This window comes from Chiloscyllium plagiosum, chromosome 20 (assembly GCF_004010195.1).
Source record: "Chiloscyllium plagiosum isolate BGI_BamShark_2017 chromosome 20, ASM401019v2, whole genome shotgun sequence".
NCBI classification, from domain to species: Eukaryota; Metazoa; Chordata; class Chondrichthyes; order Orectolobiformes; family Hemiscylliidae; genus Chiloscyllium; species Chiloscyllium plagiosum.
The window spans coordinates 43780515-43800750 of record NC_057729.1 but is presented as its reverse complement, the minus strand read 5'-3'; the positions used below and the strand labels follow the sequence as shown (position 1 = coordinate 43800750).

General features: G+C 37.5%; 1 protein-coding gene across 2 annotated transcripts in view; it reads left to right on the top strand.

The window, feature by feature from the left end:
- Positions 1–4536: 4536 nt before the first annotated feature.
- Positions 4537–20236, top strand: part of osbpl2b (oxysterol binding protein-like 2b) — a 71455-nt gene continuing 55755 nt past the window's right edge. The window contains exon 1 of one of the 2 annotated variants that reach the window (XM_043710639.1): positions 4537–4637. The gene's annotated coding sequence lies outside the window, so the exon portion shown is untranslated. Of the gene's footprint in view, positions 4638–4920; positions 5033–20236 lie in introns of those variants that run through there. The other variant, XM_043710638.1, reaches the window with a different exon arrangement.

Sequence of the window (20236 nt, the reverse complement as noted above, 5' to 3'; positions counted from 1 at the left end):
AAGCATTTGGGACATTTACCTTTATTAGGTAAGGCACAGAACATAACAGCAAGGATATTATGTTGGATATGCATAAAATGCTGGTTAGGTTGCAACTGGAGTACTGTATACAGTTTTGGCCACCACATTATAGCAAGAATGTGATTGCACAAGAGAGGGTGCAGAGGAAATTTATTTTGCTCTCTGGACTGAAGGGTTTGAGCTTTGAGGAAAGATTGGATCAGCTGGTGTTGTTTTCCTTAAATCAGTGTAGATTGTGAGGAACCTGATAGAGGTGTATATAATTATGAGAAGCACAGATAGGTAGATAGGAAGGGATTTTTTTTTCTGTTGGTAGAGGGATTAATACCAGAGGACATAGATTTTAAGGTAAGAGATAGAAGGCTAAGAAGAGAGCTGAGCAGAAATTCTTTCACCCTGAGGCTGGTGGGTGTCTGGAACACTTGGCATCCAAGACTGGTTGAGTGAATATTTAGATATTCACTTGTGTTGTTATAGCCTTCAGGCTATGGGCCAAGAGATGGAAAATAGGATTATTGTAGTTAGATCTTTGCTTACAGGAACAGACAATAGGCTGAGTGGCCTCTAAACATCTATGACTCTACATTAACCAGGTCCTCTTTATCCACAGAACGTAATACTTCTACAAAGCACTCCAACACATTAGTTAAACATTGGTCACCTTGAATTTTCTTACTATAGTGTCTTACTATAACATCTTTAATAGCAACTTCTAACATCTCCAATTGACATATTTTAAGCTATCTGGTTTATAGTTTCCTGCTTTCTGCCTCCCTCTCTTTCTAATAAGGGAGTTACATTTTCTATTTTCCTATTCAATGGATCATTCCCTGAACTGAGGGAATTTTGGACAACTAAAATCAATAGATCAATTATCTCACTAGCCTTTTCTTTTAAGATCCTAGGATGATGTTGATTAGGAACTGCTGACTGGTCATATTGCAACTCAATACTTTGCTCAATACCACATTTTTGGTGAATGTAATTTTGTTGAGTTTCTCTCTTCCCTCCATTTCCTGACTGATAGCTATTTTTGGGATGTTATTTGTATGCTGTACAGTAAGGCTTCACAAAGTAGGGATTGTGACCCCAAACTGAAATTTTCTGGGCAGCAATGGCTACTGGGGAGCTTTGACCAGTTCATAACTGCTGCGCTCTTTACATATCTCCACTCTTGCAAGTATCCAACCTGCTCATTGTTCCTACTGAGGAATCATGACAATTTTCAAGCCTTGTTTTGGAGACATGGTGGGGAAATGGTTGGGAAGCACAGGCCTAGATTCATATGAAAATGATTAATAAGGCACTGCAAGGTGCAACCATAGATACATTGCAAAGTATGATTCACTTGCATTCATAAATGGAGAAACAATAACTATTCTTATACTAAAGAAATTAACATTTAATATATAAAGAAGCTATTTATACAGAACACTTGGTACGCCATAACCAAATAAAATATATAAATATTATTACTTTGAAAAGACCAAACCTCTAACATATTTAAAATTGGTTACTTTAATTAAGATTTGCAAAGCCATACGAGCCATAAAATGTTACAACATAGAAACCTTGTTCATTCACAGTCTGGTTATAAAACAGCAGTGATGGTTAGTAACTAAAACAGAAACTTGAAGACCATTAGAATGATATTTATTGTAATAAAAAGTGCAAACCTCCATAAATATATACATTTTATTTTTAAAAATGGCAGATCAAATGTGTTTCATTTTAAAGTATTTTATTTAAATTTTGAAACAAATCATTGTCTCATTCATAACCACTTTACTAGTTCCTGCAATCTTTTTGAAGGCTGCAACCTAGAAAATACTGGCAAGCCATTTGCTGCAACTGCAACCTGGAAATCTTGCAAAGTTGTTCTTTGAAACTAGTTTTAAGGTTGCAGCTTCATCCTCTTTGGACTTTGGAAGAATAAGAGAAATGAAAAAGTAGAAGATTCTGAAGGGGCTGGACAGAATCTTCAGAGAGATTGCTTCCGCTGGCTGGAAAATTTTGAACGCGATCACAGTCACAGAATAATGGGTCAGTTATTTTGGACTGAAATGAGACATCACTTTACTGAAAGGATTGTGAATCTTTGGAATTCTCTATCGCCACAAATTGAGAATATTTTTGAATATATTCAAGGCAGAAATGCACAAATTTTTTTATGAATCATCAGATATCGAGAGCTTTGGTTAAAGTGGAGTTGAGATAGAACATTAGCATGAACGGCCACAGGCTCGAGTGGTCAGATAGTATGCATTAACTCTGCTCCCATTTCTTATACTGAGCAATACTCACAAGTTGTTTTATATGAGCAGATTAAACGTACTCTAGGAAATATTGATAAGCTTCAATGGCTGCAAGTGTAGGAAATATTGGTACTCTGTTGGCTGCTATTAGATTTAAAGCTGCAAAGTCTGGGAAATATTGTTGTTGGCTGGAACTGATGCAGGGAAGAATCCGATCTTAAAAGATTGACATGCTGTTGGCTGGAACTAGTCTTTAATCCTGCAGCAGAGGAAATATTGGCAAGCCTTGTGATTACAACTAGTTTAAAGCTACAACATGGAAATTGGCAGAAATGTTGCACTGCAACTGATTCAAGGCTCTACCCTGAGATATATTGTGTTGGGTGCAACTGGCTTTGAAGCTTCAGCCCAGAGACCTGGCTCAAGTAAGGGCAAGTCTGGATGTTAAATATTCATAGCTATTCAAAACATTCAGAAAATATACAAAAAAGGAAAGGAATAGCAGTATAAGGAGTATATTATAGTGCTGGAGAAAGAGGATAGATATCTTGGAGGGTCTAAGGATCCATAGACACAACAGTCAAGAAGATATAACAATGCCTCTTCTACCTCAATAGGCTTTGGAAATTTGGCATGTCCATAAGAACCCTCTCCAACTTTTAGAGATGCACCATAGAAAACATTCTACCTGGGTGCATAATGGCTTGGGACAGCAACTGTCCTGTCCAGAACCGTAAGAAAGTTATGTGCACACCATCACGGAAGCCAACCTCCCATTCATAGACTCCATCTTCACTTCTCATTGCAGCGGAAAGGCTGCTAATAACATCAAAGACCCCTCCCACCCCGATAATAATTTTTTCTAACTTCTTTCTTCAGGCAGATGGTATAGAAGCTTGAACACATGCACCAACAGGTTCAAGAACAGTTCCTTCCCTGCTATTATTAAACTGCTGAATGGACATCTCTAATTTCAAATCTAATGTTGACCTTGCTTTTGTGCACCTCCCGTGCAGTCATAACCTTATATGCTTCGCTCTGTCTAAGCACCTTATGATCTACATGTCCTTGTTTGCTTTGATCTGCCTACCCTGCTTGTAAAACAAAACATTTCACTGTACTTAGGTACATTAACAACAATAAATCAAAGACAGAATCAATTTGGCTTGAGCCAAGGTACAATTACAATGCTAAAAGTGCAGTCAATAAACTGCCAATCAGAGGAAAAGGATATAGAGGAACAAACCAGCAGGAAATTACAGATGCCAACATTACAGTTATATTGGGAGACTTCAAATGCCCAAATATAGCCTTGGACAACTGTAATATCAGGGTCAGCAGGGTGGGGGTGGTTCCTGCATTGAGTGCAAGGCAGCCTCCTACAACAGTGTTGAGTCCAATAGAAAATACCTTTTTTTTGGAGATGAGGTGGTCCCAATGGATCAAGTGTCAGAGAAGGAATATCTATGAGACAGTGTTTATCATGTCATAAGACTCAGAATAGTGATGGAAAACTACATGCAACAATCCAGAGTGAGAAAAATTAATTGGTCGAGGGTGAACTTCAATAGGGAAAGAATGGTGCTATGTAGCATTGATTGCAGTGACAGCTTGGCAAGAAAAACAATAACAACAATAACAACCTTCAAAGAGGAGATGGTTCAGGCACAGTCAAGATAATATGGCCTCAAATGGCAAAGATAGGAAAACAAATCCAAAGTTTCCTGAATAACAAGAAAAAATTAAGATAAGGAATGAAAAGTGTGCAGATGACAGGTGTCAGGCAGGAAATAAAATTGAGAACCAAGAGGAATACCAGATATTCACGGAGAGAGATAACAGAAAGTCTTGATAAGAATGATGTTGATTTGGTGTACTTGGACTTCCAGAGAGTGTGGAATACAGTATCACACATTAGATTTATGAGGCAAGTTATTAGCTCATAAAATAAACAGGAGCAATATGGATTCGAATTGTGCAATGAAATGTATTGGTGGCTACAGTCAGCAGATTACCACTAGGTAACGATATTCATTTGAACAGGTGTTGAAGACACAATGGGGTAAAAGGGAAGATTGTTTGGATGAAAGTAATGCGCAAGGAAAAATAATGGGGACAGCAGATTAACTCTAGATAACGATTTCACTTGAAGAGCCGGGACAGGATCGATAGGCTGAATGGTCTCGTCTCTGAGACACAGTTGGCAATGGGCGGTTCCACCACTTCAGCCAACTCTCGCGAGAAGGTGAAGGAGCAGGCGCCGTCCGCCCTCGGCTGTTTGCTTTGCGGTGGAGTTGGCGAGGAAGAGGAGGAGGGGGCGTTTGATGGATAGGGCCCCCATTGGTCCGATAACCCGATCCGGTGAGTGAACTCTCCTGACACGGCGGGGCTTCATTGATATTGCCTAGCACACTCTCTATAAAATATATACTTTTGTACATGCACGAAGGGAAAACAAATCACGCCGTCATTTGAAGCCCGGAGCGGCGGCAGTTGACAAAGCTCGAGCTGGTCCAGTTTCCGTGCGCGCGCGCTATCTGCCCCGCCCCCTCCATCACAAGAACCCGCCTCCAATTCCGTTTCCTATTGGCCCTTACACGTCACAGGCTCGCGTCAATGCCTGAAAGCCGCACGTCGACAGGATGATAATGTTGTCAATCACCTGGGGCGGTTGCGTTTCCGCCTTGGTGGTAGTGCTGAGCACTTGACAACTTGATGTGGATGATCTGATCAGAAGGCGGACCTCAGCCCAGCAGGTAACTCACGTTTTCTGTTTTTTTTAAACAATAAATGACCAAGGGAAATGAATGCCATTCGGAAATTATTCCACTTTTTCCTTAAAGAGGAATGAAAAAAATGGGTATCAAAACAAGGAGGTGGGGGGCGGGTAAAAAATAAAGTGGACATGATCAGGTAGCACCAAGGGTCATACGGTAGGGCACTTTGCTGAAGAGATGGGTCGCCAGCCGGATGGTTGGATATGTGTGTGGTTTTCCGTAATGAGGACGTCAGCGTTTGTCCTTGGGTAGCTGTCCTGCAAACGGGCCTCCTTTACCTACTCCAGACGCCCCTTGGGGATTGCACACACACCAGTTCACTTTAGTTTTTGTGAGGCGGTCTGTTTTCCTCCTTGTGCGTATTTTCGTGTGTTCAGAGACATGGGGGCGTGTGTTTAATCTTGTCCTGCAACTAAAAATTTACAGGGCTGGCAGATGTGTATTCACGTCAAAGAACCATGTTATGTGCTGAGGTGATCACTATTATACCGAGGAACTTCCTCCAGCTAACCTTGCCTAGTCGACTATTCCTAGCAGCGTTTCCTTTTTCTGTTCGAAGTCTACTTTAAAGCAATCATATCGAACTTGAAACGTCAGCTGTCTCCATAGATGCTGCCAGATTTGCTGAGTTTCTCCAGCATTTTTTTTTAAGTAGTAGAAGTCTTGTTGGTGCTGTGAATCACCTGAAATCAAATCTATTTTCAGGCTGCTTACATTGTAACAGTTGAGCAATTTCCCCCTTTATTTTTTTCCTTCTTTTATTAATTGCCTTTTTGACACGTATTTGAGACTCGAGCAAGAATATATCGTTACAGTAATATAAACTTCAGGTTATACACTTGAAAGCACTGTTTTAAAGACTGTGTAACTTGACACTTTGTAACTTACCTTCTAAGTGATGAATACCTCTTGTGTTACAATATTAACTAAAGTTTATCTTGTTACCAGGCAGACCATTATGCAAATATATTTAGTAAATTGACAATGCTCAAACATATGAGTAATTCAGTCAAGCCCTGATGTCCTATGGCTCAGTTTCTTTTCCAGACATAGAATGCTGGGAGGATTGTAATTTTGGGTATTTTTGATTTCAAATGACTCTCAATGTCGTGAAGTGTTCTTTTTTGTTTTTCTAAAATCATGAGGATTACGGATAGAATGAAAAGAGAAAGTCTTTTCCTGGTGTGGGGGAGTCCAGAACTTGAGGGCATAGGTTTTGTGTGTGAGGGGCAACGTTTTCACACAAGGCCGGGTATATATGGAATGAGCTGCCAGAGGAAGTAGTGGAGGTTGGTACAATTGCAGCATTTAAAATGCATCTGGATTTTAGAGAAGGGTTTCGAGAGAGATGGGCCAAGTGCTGGAAATGGGGCTAGAGTAAGTTAGGATATCTGGTTGGCATGGCCGAGTTCGACCGAAGGGTCTGCTTCCGTACTATACATCTCTGTGACCCTAGAAATGAATTTTCTTAACCTAACATTATTTTCCTGACTTCCAAATACAAGCAAAAATACATTATTTATGAAGTTGCAAATTTCTCTACAATCAATGAGTAGTTGCTGAAATGGTCGAAATTGTGCATTGCAAGCTCCCACAAGTATTAACGTGATAATGAACAGATAAATATCTTTGCTGCTGTTGATTGAAGGATAAATATTAGCTGGGACGCTAAGGATAATTTTCCTGTTCATCTTTGAAACTATACCATTGAATCTCTTGTATTTGCCTTATAGTACAGATGGGCTCTCAGCTAACTTCCCAGGCAGAAAGATTGTATCTCTGTCAGTACAGTGCACTGTATGGAATTATCAGCTTTTATGCCCAAATATTTTAGGATATGAACCCACAAGATTCTCTCACCACCAAGCATTCAGTAATCACTGTCAAAAAGAAAATGGATTCAGCTGTCAATGAAGAAAATTATTGACTTAAATAACAAGTATTTATATACAGTACATAAAATGGAAGAGTCTAGCTGCTCCCTCAAAGGTTGAGACTTGGGTTAATATTGGGAAACAAGGACATAGCAGTGATTGTAAAGAAGCATTTAATATTTATATTTCAACAAAAGAATCATAAGCATAGTAAGTAATCAAAGGGAGGGAGGAACTTAAAATGAGTATTACCTTCAGAGAACGAAGTACTGGGAAACTACCATGGATTAAAGAATTCAGCTATGTGGAGAGACTAGAGAAACTGGTTTGTCCTTTAGCGCAGAGAAAGTTAAAAGGATGTTTGATGATATTCAAAATCATGAAAGGTTTTAATAAGCTAAATCAAGTTTCTGGTGGCAGGAGAGTTGATGACCAGAAGAGGCAGAGAGATACAGTAATTAACAAAGGTAACATGGGAAAATTATATTTTGTGCATAAATTATGACTTGGGAAAATATTGAGAACGAGGTTGAAGCCAAATCAATAACGTTTTCAGAAGGAATTTTACTCACACTCCGAGGAGAATTTTGTAGGGTTTTAGGAAAATGGAACTTACTGAAGTTTTTTTTCTATTTGCCAGCAAAATCATAAATGATTGTTGCTCTTTTAATTGCCATTTTCCTTACTTATTCCTATGTATGCAGCCAAATAATCATTCTTAACAAAAATATCTTTTTAGCAGTTCAGAAATTGAGCACTTCTGAAAGAAAGACATTTTTTGTCAAAGCTTTTTCTCAGAGCATTCACAAGAAATGTTAATATAAAGAGAATATTTTATGGCGTGTTGGAGGAGAGTGCTGATTGGTTGGCAAGTTCTTCAGCAAAGTTTCATTTTTCAGCAATATTTATAACAAGCACAGAAAAACACAATTTGGAGCATTTGCTAAACTTGAACTAGGACTGATTATTTAATCTGTGGTATGATGTTTGCATTGCTGCATAAACTTAAAGATTTCTGGCTCCTGTAGAAAATCTCCTTGCAAGAAATCTATCGGGACAGTGGATGTTTCACTCATCTTGTGGAACTATGTGAGTGACCATGTTATAATCAGGTGAAAAGAAGTGTTCTAGCAACATGAAAAAACCCTTTTAGTAGTTGTACCTGCTTTTTTTGGAATTATGATATCCAAAGTTCTGTAGAACCAAACAGAAAATTTTGCAATAGTGCAGAAAATTGTATGTGAAGAACTTGCTCTCACTGCACAAAGCTGCACTCAAAAACAGCTTGAGTTAAAAACTACATCTGCTGAGTAAGAGTTGAGAATGTAATAACTTCTAGCTTCTCCAGTTTCTTCAAATACTATACATTGAAACTGAAATTATATTGCTATTTCTTCTTTATCTGGGTCAAAATACTGGAACTGCCTTTCTAACAGTAGTATGGGTATAATTACATCCCAAAGACTGCAGTGGTTCAAGAAGGCAGCACATCACAATCTTCTCAAGGACAATTAAGAATGGACAATAAATGCAGCGTAGCTGACAATGCCTATATGTTGTGAATCAATTTTTTAAAAAAGTTCTTCAAGGCAAAAATGTCAGTTATTTATGTTCATAAAGAAATTGCAGATGGAAAAACAATTGTACTTGTTGTTATACTGCTTAGTATAAAATAAATGTCAATTCTTTTAAATCAGTAAGCCAAAATGATAGATATTTACCTTGCCATTTTTAAGTTAAATAGATACTTTTCAAAACATTTTTATTCTTTTTTGTTTGGCTACAAAATTTCAAATTTTAGTTTGTAAAATAATGGTAGAGAAATTTGGAGTATTCAAGTCATTTGGCTTATGTCCCCTGCCTTGACCCTTTTTGATGCATAAGTAAGAGTTGAGAAAATGAATGTATCTGATAGAATACCTGTATATTGACAATCTTAGTTGTTAAAATCAAGTTTGACATTCTAAGATTTCTTTGCTGAGTGAGCTAGATGTACCTCAATATCCAAAATCATAGGTATAAATACAGAAGCTTCCATGTGCTTGATTATTTAATGAATTAATTTTACATTTGGCACGTAGTCTTAAGTGTAGTTTATCCCTGAGCAATTGTATTCCTCCTCTTTTGTACATCTGTTCACTTTTTGGAATTTTTAAACATTTTTTCAAAGCATTTTCCTTTAAAAAGCCCTGATGTTCTTTTTGTGTGATTTTAATAGCGTGACAGATTAGTGCAAAGCAGTTCGATGACATTTTTAATTCCAGTTGAAGGTTCATCAGTTGATTTGCAGGAGTATGTCAAACCTTTAACTAACAGTTCATGGATTTCTGTCTTTATATATGATTTGCTATGGTGAGGCAAAGCTAGAAAATCTGTGTTTTGAAAATAGCTCTGTTTCTTGCTTTGAGACTTTGTCTCTGAACCAATATATGAGACAATGGACAGTAAGACTCCACTGATGCCCCTGGTCCATTGTAATCTTTTTCATTCTAGGCCAGCCAGTGCCCACTCTTGAAGATCCTCCTTACATGTACCTTTGCTAGGTATTCTTTTATTCAAGGAACTGCAAATAATTTTTATTTTAACACATTGACATTCTCTATTACCGTCCATGTATATGTGTTGATTATTTTGTAGTGCTTTGGCTTTGAGTATGTTCAAATATAAATAGTAGCAGTAATTACCAAAGTCTCAGAGGACCATAAGCTGACCATTCATTAGAGAAAGACAACTGGTGGTGATTTTAACATGAAGGTCAATATGCCTCAAATGAGTGGTGTAGTCAAGAAGGTAGGACTATTGTGGTGACCTCAGGTGTGGCAATTACCCAGCTGTCCAGCCAACTGAGCTAACTGACCTGCTTGCATATAAAGAGGTTTGGTTGATTAGAATAAATATTTGATGGAAGAAACCACTTGCGAATTGTTTGCAAGTCTATGTGTGTTGGGAATTGTTTATACAAAAACCTTGGGACCAATTAATTTTCAGATAAAGTATATTTGCAAGTCTTTACAAATGTAACCATTTATGAAGATTTACTCTGCTACATGTAACAAGGTTGCCTACTGATTTCTAAAGGGTGACTTTACAAATACACTGCACAGAGGAGAAATAACCAATTTTTAATTGAGAATTTTGGGGAAGAAGACCATAAGACATGTTTTAGTAAGAAGCATGAAAATACTTAAATAAAACAAAGAACCGTGGATGCTAGAGATCTGAAACAAAAGCTGGAATTGCTGGTGAAACTCAGCAGGTTTGGCAGCATCTGTGGAGAGAAAGCAAGTTAATGTTTTGAGTCTGGTGACACTTAATCAGAAAATACTTAGTTTTGAATTCACCATAGCACTAAAAGTAGATCACACACTAGGATACAATAGACCAGATCAAAGTAATTTTTAACTGATAGTTGTTGCATCAGACATAATTGCTGAAGTATGCTCTCTCACTGTAAAAATACTTTGAGGTTGAATTTTTAATTCAATTGTATGTTGTTTTTAGAAGTAGGTACTTCATATGAAGAAAAATATTAATGTTTTCAGGTGAATACCTATAGCAAGAGCAATAATTTGTGGTCAAAAATTTTGCATTCATTTTAAAAGGCTAACTTGTATAAAGAATTGGCTTGTACAAGTAACTTTGCTGGAAACAATGCTCAGATACAAATAAAGATGCATTTTTATCCTTTCTTTCTGCAATTTTAAATTATTGGAACATTTTCCAGTATGTTGAAGTTCAACATTAAATCTGTTAACCATTGAGTTGCTTGATATTGGCTTATGCTGTTTTGTTGTAGTGAGTGAAGAGGCAAAACTATAGAAATTAGTCAGGAAGCAGTGGATTTCACCTCTAGGATTTGTTGTTGTGGTAAAATGTGTCAACATTCAAGACTAGCTGGATTGTAGATAAGGAAAAGGAGTTGAAAGGATGTGGGAACAGGGTGGGTAAATACAATTAAAAGCTCTTTGATCAAGCAAAAGATACAATAATTATCATTATGGACTGGTTCAGTGAAATAGTCCTTTTTATGTTTTGACTTATCATTTTTAAATAGTTTAATTTGTTAGGCAGCTAAGGTCCGAGCCCAAGAAAGCTGAAAGTAATGAAATGCATGTTTATATTTTGTTAATTTATTTGCTACATTTGATATTTTTCTAGGAATGTATGTTATTGTAACTTTAAATAACATCCTTATTTTGGGAGGGACAGTGGCACAGTGGTTAGCACTGCTGCCTCACAGCGCCAGAGACCCGGGTTAAATTCCCGCCTCAGGCGACTGGGTGGGTTGCGCTTCGGCGGGTCGGTGTGGACTTGTTGGGCCGAAGGGCCTGTTTCCACACTGTAATCTAATCTAATCTAATCTAAATGTATTTATTTAATATGTTTATCATCAATTGTGGATGTTATCAAAAACACCCAGCTCATATTTTAAAGTTGAAACAGGAAGATAAATCTGATAGGGTTAAAATGTTCGCTTGCAGTTGATATTCTCTGTTGAAAACTGTAGTAATGTGTATTAGTTTTATGGGTAGCACCATTAGTAAATTTTATTTCTGTGTGTGAGCTGATTCTTGCAGGCCACACTTTCTAGATGTGATTCAGAACCAATTTTAGTTTAATGGATATCAGCTAGGTAGCAATAGAAGCACTATAGTTTGGGGTGAGGGTGGGAAAAATCAATTGCTATTAATAATTACCTAGTGACAACACCTCAAAGGATTTTCTGATTAAAATCTGGTTGGGTTCAGCTTTCATACTTCCTGTGGTGAAATAGCATTAATGATCAACGCTGGGACTTGCATCAACAATTCAGTGATTCCAGAATTGAATTGAATTGTTAAAATCAGCAAAAGTCAACTTTTTCCAATGAAAAGAAAATCATTTCATCAGCTCTTTTGGCTCAGGCCCATGCTCTTTGTTAATCACTTGCATAGATTACTTTGTGAAATTTAACTAAGTCAGTTACAAATATGTCTACTAAAAACAAGAACAATCTACATACTGATGAGGTATTATGAATTAATAAACACAAAGGAAAAGATTACAGTAAAATTTGTTTTCTTTTTAGATTAGATTACCTACAGTGTGGAAACAAGTCCTTAGGCCCAACAAGTCCACACTGAACCTCTGAAGTGTAACCCACCCAGACCCATTTCCCTCTGAATGATGCACCTAACACTATGGGTAATTTTAGCTTGGCCAATTCACCTGACTTGCACATCTTTGGAGTATGTGAGGAAATCAGAGCACCCAGAGGGGGTCCACGCAGACACAGGGAGAACGTGCAAACTCCACACAGACAATCACCCGAGGCTGGAATTGAACCTGGGTGCTGTGAGGCAGCAGTGCTAACCACTGAGCCACTTTGCCGCCCTCATCTCTTGCTAACATGTATAGTTGTCAGCCTAGGAAGGTGAAGGTAGACATGCATTAGGCATTTGAACAGGTTTGAAGAACATGACTAAGATATTGTATTTCAGTAAGAGAAATAGAGTTCATGTTATTTAGAAAAGAAGAATCTTAATGCAGCAAAGGGATCAGGACACCGGTACAGAGGATGCAGCACTCATCAATATATCCATCCAAACGCTTTTTAAATATAATTTGTACCAGCCTCCACCACTTCCTCTGGCATTTCACTCATGCACCACCCTCTGTAGGAAAAAGTTAAAAATCGCACAACACCGGGTTATAGTCCAACAGGTTTATTTGAAAACACTAGCTTTCGGAGCACCTCATGGAGCAGTGCTCCAAAAGCTAGTGCTTCCAAATAAACCTGTTGGAGTATAATCTGGTAGTGTGATTTTTAGCTTTGTACACCCCAGGCCAACACTAGAACCTCTAAATCTGTGGGAAAAAGTTGCCCTTTTCGATCCCTTTTAAATATTTTCCCTCTCACTTTAAACCTATACCCTTTAGTTTTGGACTGTCCCACTCTGGGAAAAAGACCTTGTCTATTTACCTTATCCATGCCATTCAGCTTCCGTCCAAGGGAAAATAGCCCCAGCTTAATCAGCCTCTCCCTATTGTTCAGACGCTCCGACCCTGGCAACATCCCCATAAATCTTTTCTGAACCTTTTCAAGTTTCGCAACATCCTTCCTCTCGCAGGGAGACCAGAATTGCACACTGTCTTCTAATAGTGGCCTAACCAATGTCCTACAACATGACCTCCTAACTCCTATACTCAATGCACTGACCAATAAAGGCAAGCATACAGTGCCGCCTTCATTATCCTGCAACTCCACTTTCAAGGAACTATGAAGGGATGTGCATGCTTAGTGGGTTAGCCATGGGAAATGCAGGGTTACAGAGATTGGGCAGGATGGTCTGGGTGGAATGTTGTTTGGAGAGATGGCATAGACTCGATGGGCCAAATGGCCTGCTTCCACACAGAAAATATTACAATTTCACCAAGCAAACTTATGAACTGAGTGAAAAAATTCCACTTGAGAGCTTTTGTTGAGGATGGAAGTCTGTGAAGAGGAGAAGATATTCAAAAGGCAAGAAGATAGAATTTGGAATATATTGCTATCACGGTTATAAATAAAACTTATACGTTCAGAATCCTACAGTTCTGCATGCTAATCTGTAACCTTGCAAATATATTCTGGGCCATTTGTTTACCATGTCATCTTGAAGCTGAAGTAGAATGCATCAAATCCATCTTGCAGGATAATGGCAGCATTATCTAATCATTTCTTGATGAATATCACAAGCATTCGCAAGCGACTCCAAAGCCATCACTTTTGGTCTTGATAAGACTTTGGATTATTCTGAAAGAAAAGGTGTCTGAAAATTTTGAGGTAGAGGTGCTGAAAACCACACTGCTGCTATGTAGTAGTAACACAAGTGGTATTTGGCACTATTGGTTGTACTGTCAAGCCAAATGTTCTGCCTTTTACACAATGTGTAATGTAGAATAGAAATTTCACTGCCACTGTAATGTCAGATTTGTGTGCTGTGCGTCTGAAGAACTGGTAGATTGCATCAAATGGCATATCCTTTTGTCTGTTTGCAACAAAGTAATGACCATGCCACGGTTGCAAAATCCTGCAACTGTGGCCAACGATAGATGTGATTCTGGAATTGGACAGCATTTTGTGAATAATCCTTAGCATGCGCAGAATTAAGCAGACAATCAGTTTGGGGATGTCTGGGACATGTGTACTGGAAACTCCATATATTATTCGACAGATTCTGATTTTCCTCTTAAAGTGGTATTTTTGTGAATTTTCTTGATGACTACAAGATAGGGAAAAAATGTTTTCTGTCTACAGTAGTAAAGTGTTGATGCTTCACTTCCACATTTGCCAGAAGTCATTAGTAATGAGTTGATCATTTAATTGCATCTGTTTTATAACGTCAAATTATATTGCATAGAATGGGAATGCATAGATTTTGATTTGCAAAACCTCAAGATTTAATTGGCTAAGTACATAATATAAACTAATTAATGTTCTTGTGGCTTTGCATGTGAGGTTTAAAACAATGTATTTTGATGGTAGGTTTGGGAGAAATAATCAGATCATGTTAAATTTAGGTATCATTTTTAAATTTATAAATTTCCTATGTAGTTAAATAAATTCTGATTAGTTTGGGAATGGAGTAGTAGAGCTTTTTGGAGCATGGACTTAGCCACATATGTTTAAGATGTCACTGGCATGATGGTATGATTAACAAAAGACAGGTTTGCATTGGCAATTTGTATTATGGATGTGTACATTGAAATTTAAATTTAAAAATTGATAGTGTGTGAAAACATTTAAAATTTTAATTTTTGAAATATCAAAATAATCCAGGATACATAGGATGATAGTAGAAATTATTATGGCCAGGTCATAGATCTAGTCAGTCTCTTTTATCAAGGTGCAAGGGTAAGCAGGACCAAGCATTGTCTTCAATTGAAAAATATTCAAGTCTAGGTGATTAGACAAGAGTGCAGTCTACAATTCATTCCCCATCTTAAAAATATGCATTAACATGTACAATTTTATATTTACATTTATAGATTTGGTACAATATTATGCTAGAAACTGATCTTGTACATTTTTGCCACCAGCGTTGGAATTGCAGTATCGCCTTTTTAAGTTGGTATAATAATTACATTGCAACAATCTGTATTGATGATTAATGTCATACATATGGTTAGATTAATTTATAACGGTAAAGTGTTGGAAAGTATGCACAGTTTTCACTTGTGTATACTGCATTGCAGACTGCAATCCAGCACCATTGGTTGGGGTTTTATGTTAGCCTAAGATGACTGTGACAAGGCAATTTTTCTATTGGAGGAAACTTTGAGAGGAGATAATGTTTGCATTTCTTAAAGGACAAGGTATTTCTTTGTTCTCGGTTACAAATTTTTGACTTCTCAACTGTTGTACAGGTCACATTACCTGTATTCCAGAGAGTGTTTTTAGTTATCCAGATAGTTGACAAATTCGTAGTGTTCCTCAGGATCAAATAGATCACTTTTTTCTTCTTCTGGCTTGCTGGTTTCAATTTTGTATCTCCATCTGATCTGTTTGTGGTGTTGGGGATATTCAAGGTAGCCATAAGATATAGGAACAGAAGTAGGCCATTCGACCTGTCATTCAATTAAATCATGGCTGATTCATAATCTTCAATCCATATTCCTGTCTTTTCCCCACAACCCTTTATTCTAGTAAGGATTAAGTTTTCTGTCAAAGTTTTGAACATACTTAATGACCCAGCCTCCACAGCATCTGTGGAAAATAATTCCAGATTCACTATCCTCTGAGAGACAAAATTCCTTCTCATCTCTGTTTTGAATGGGTGACACCTTATTTTGAAATAATGCCCCTTCCTTCTTAACTCAGCCACTAGGGGAAATTATCCCTCAGCATCTAGCTTATGAAGCCCCCTATGGATCTTGTATGATTCAATAAGGCTGCCTCCCATTGTTCAGAATTCCAATAAGTACACACCAAGCTACTCAACATTTTTTGAGAAAATCCTGTAATACCCAGAAACAACCTGGTGAACTTTCTCTGACCTGCATTCAATGACATTGTATCTTTCCTTGGATATGCAATTAAAATGAAAAGCCTGGAAGTGGGGGTAATGTACTGATTGGCAGACAGGAAAAAATATCATAAACATCATCTTAAGTCACATTGTGTGGTATCTTATCAAATGTCTTTTGGAAGTTAAAGTATATTACACCTTTTGGTTCCCCTTTGTTCTGCTTGTTACCTTCTCAAAGAATTTTAATAAAACTTTCCATCATAACTTCCCCCTCGGGTCCAGAGTTTTTGGTAGACTTGGAGATTTTTTTGCATGCTTATGAATTGCCACAAATCTAATCCGATAGATAAAAATAAGCAATTTTAAACTAGTAATTTAATAGCAGCAGTCTCTCTGAATAAACTGCATATAGACTCATAGATTTAGATGCATAGAGAGAGGCCATTCAGCCTATTGCATCCATGCCAGACATCACATTAGAAATTAGCTTGTAATCAAAGTAGAATGAACATCCACAGTCATGTATATTACTACTTTTAGTTGTATTTCAGTTACAATTGAGCAACGATTGGCATTTATACTGTTCGATGGATGTTTGCCAATGGAAAGCAATTGGCTGTGGTGTTCCACGGGACTGACAATTTAGGCCCCTTGCTATCTGTGGTATGTTATAGTGATTTAGACTTGGATGTGGAAGTCATGTTTGGGAAATTGGCAGATAATACAAAAATTGAGTAGACATTTGGTAGTGAACAAGATGGTGATCAACTGAAGGATATTATCTGTGGTTTGATTGGGTGGGAAAGTAGCAAAGAGAATTCAATTCATAGAAGTAGGAGGTTATGTATTTGAGAAAGACTAGCAAAGCAAAGGAATGCAAAATAAACAGGAGAGTATTGAGAGGGATATAGAATTTAAGAGATCATGGATTATGTATCCACAGGTCCCTGAAAGTGGCAGGACAGGTAGATAAGATGGTGAAGAAGGCTTACTGGAAGGTTTTCTTCATTGGGCTAGGCATTAAATACAAAAACTGTGAAGTAATGCTATTACTGTATAAGACACTGGTTTTGTTGCACCTGAAGTGTTGTGCACAGCACTGTTCACAGCATTACAGGTAGGACATAATTGCTCTTGAATGTTGCAAATGTCAAGACCTGGCAACAATGTGGAAAGATTGGATAGGCTACAATTGTTTTCCCTCTGATGTGATGTGTTTGAGATGCACACAAAATTGACTGAGCAGGGAAGACCTGTTACCTCTAGCTGAAAAGTCATTTACGGTCATTGGTCAAATGCCCTTAATATTTAGGGAATTGTAAAATCAGTCAAGAAGGTTCTGAGGAATAATCTGTAATTGTCCAACATTTTTCTGAAGTTTGAGTTCTATTACCACCACTTAGCTTCATATAGCCATACACCAGTAAAGGGAACCAAGCAAACTTCCTTAGCATATTTTTAGAATTCTTTTTACTTTACATTATAGGACATTTGCGTAGGGGTAGAGACTCTGATGTTTTCTTCAGAATGTTTTTATTGTGTTTTTAGATGTATATGTTTATTTTAATATTGATTTACTGTATAAAATATAGTATTTTAAATTTTCAAAACAGTCAGTTGATGATCTAGATTTATAGCTTTATATAGTTCACGTCTGGGCCACATTCTTGCTTGTCCAACTGTTGGAATTAACGACATGGAACTTCCTTTAACCTAACTTTTCATCCTTATCTTGCCATATGACAGTCATTCACCACCTCAGATCCAAAAATACAAACTACCTAGCATTAGTTATAATCTCTTGCCTTTATCCTTTGTGATGTCTGATCCCTTGAAGCATTAGCGTAATGTTCCTTCAAAAAAAGTTCAATTTAAAATGGAATACCTTTTATATATGCTCCTTTTTAATAATATTTGATCAATATTAATGTTTATGTTGGAATTGTAAATTGGAGACTGTTCCATTTACTTGTATCCTACCTCGGGCAACTGATTGTGTGGAGTTTGCACATTCTCCCCGTGTCTGTGTGGGTTTCCTCCGGGTGCTCCAGTTTCCCCTCACAGTCCAAAGATGTGCAGGCAAGGTGATTGGGCCATGCTAAATTGGCCATACTGTTAGGTGCATTAGTCAGAGGGAAATGGGTCTGAGTCGGTTACTCTTCAAGTGGGCAGTACGGTGGCTAACTAGGCAGAGTTAGCACTGCTGCCTGTCGGTGCTGGAGACCTGGGTTCGCTTTCCGCCTCAGCTGACTGTCTGTATGGAGTTTGCATATTCTCCCCATGTCTGCGTGGGTTTCCCCCGGGTGCTCCGGATTCCTCCCATGATCCAAAGATGTGCAGGTTAGGTGAATTGGCCATGCTAAATTGCCCATAGTGTTAGGTGAATTAGTCAGGGATAAATATAGGTTTTCTTTTCGGAGGGTCATTGTAGATTTGTTGGGCCGAAGGGCCTGTTTCCATACTTTAGGGAATCTAATCTAATCTAATCACATATAAATTACTTGGATGAAGGGATTTAAAGCAGGATTACTAAACTTGCTGAAGACACAAAAACAGGAAAGTAAGTTGTGAAGAGAACGTGCTATAAAGGGATGAAAGTTGGTTAAGTGATTTGGGACAAGCTTTGGCAAATGGAGTACATGTGGGAGAATGTGAACTTTGTCCTTTTCAATGAGAAGTATTAAAGCATATTATCGAAATGAGAGATTGCAGAGTTTGGAGATGTAGAGAGGTCTAGTCTTGTTGTGCATGAAGCTCTCAAGGTAAGTACACAGGCACAACAAGGACTAGGAAAACTAATAGAATTGTATATATTGTGAGGGCAATTGAGGGTCTATACTTCAGTTATACTGGGCGTTGTTAAGACTACATTTGGAGTATTGTGTACTGTATTTGTCGTCATCTTAAAGAAATGAGAGTGTGTTGCAAATAGTTGAGAGAAAGTTTACTAGACTAATACTTGGAAAGATTAGGTGTATTATGGGAAATTATTGGACAGATTGGAGCTATATTCACTTCAGTTTAGAAAAATAAGAGATGACTTAATTGAGATGTATTCGATCCTAAGAGGTCTTGATAGGATGCGTGTGGAAAGGAATTCTCCTTTTTGTGAGAAATTCTAAAATTGGGATCACTGTTCAAAATTAATGGGTCACCCATTTAAGATAGAAGTGAAGAGAATTTTTTTCTCAGACTGTTGAATGTCTTTGGAACTTCTATTTTGAAAGATGCACTTTGTTTATATTTTTTGTGGATTCTTGCAAAGGGTTTAAAGGTTACCATTGGAAGGTGGGAATAAACCATAATTGTATTGAATAGTGGAGCAGGTTTGAAGTCGCCATGTGGCCTATCCCTGTTCCTAATTTATTTGTTTGTAGTTCTGTTGTTATGTGAGAAGATGCAGAGGCTAATCTCTGTACAGCAGGATCCTACACATAGCAAAAAGATGAATAACCAAAGTTGCTTTTCTTACTGATTTCTTGGTTGGCTAAAATATTTAAATACACATGCTTTAGAAAATATGACCTGCTTCATTGAGTGACACACCCTTTATTGTGACAGCCAGCTGCATTCATGCTGTAGGTTATGCAACTTGTTTAACTGCGTTCCAGTGTGTTTAGGCAAAATGGTTATATTTTTGCTACAGAAACTGTCATCTGTCATATTTTGTTAACTTTTTGGTTACATTGAAGATACTCACATTGTCCTGTCTCCCTTCTGACAAATGCAAACTTTGGTCAAGGAATGCCAAATAAATGTTATTGAATACTTCTCGCATCCATGAAGGAAATTGTGGAAGGTATGGGAAAAATGTTGAAATATTGAAGAAAGATGCACACTTTGCTTAAAAGGTAACCTCAAAATGATACATTTTGAAAGCTACATCAGTGCTAATAACATAATAGTCATTTTAATTAATTTCTTGTAAGTGAATTCCTTTCTCATTAAGGTTATAGCCACCCAGAATTTGATCAGAGCCAACTGTACATGTTCAGGTTCTTTGCATTGCCTCAAGTCACTAATACTGTCAAGCTCCTGTCTCTAAGGGTATCATTAGCACAAAGATGGAGATATATAGCTATTTATTTCAAGTTCTTGTTCTTCACAAATATACATTTGCATTTTTCTTTTCCTGATTTTTAGTTCTGTGTGTTTGTGATCATTGCTTTCCTGTAAGGACATGCTTTTGCAACCTCTGTTGCTCAGTTTTATTGATGGACAGCAGGGCCAACAAATATTACTTTATTTGGTTCAGTGAGATCTGGCAACAGGGTGGATAGATAAAGCAGTTGTCTCCCTAAGATGTCCAAATCTATGTC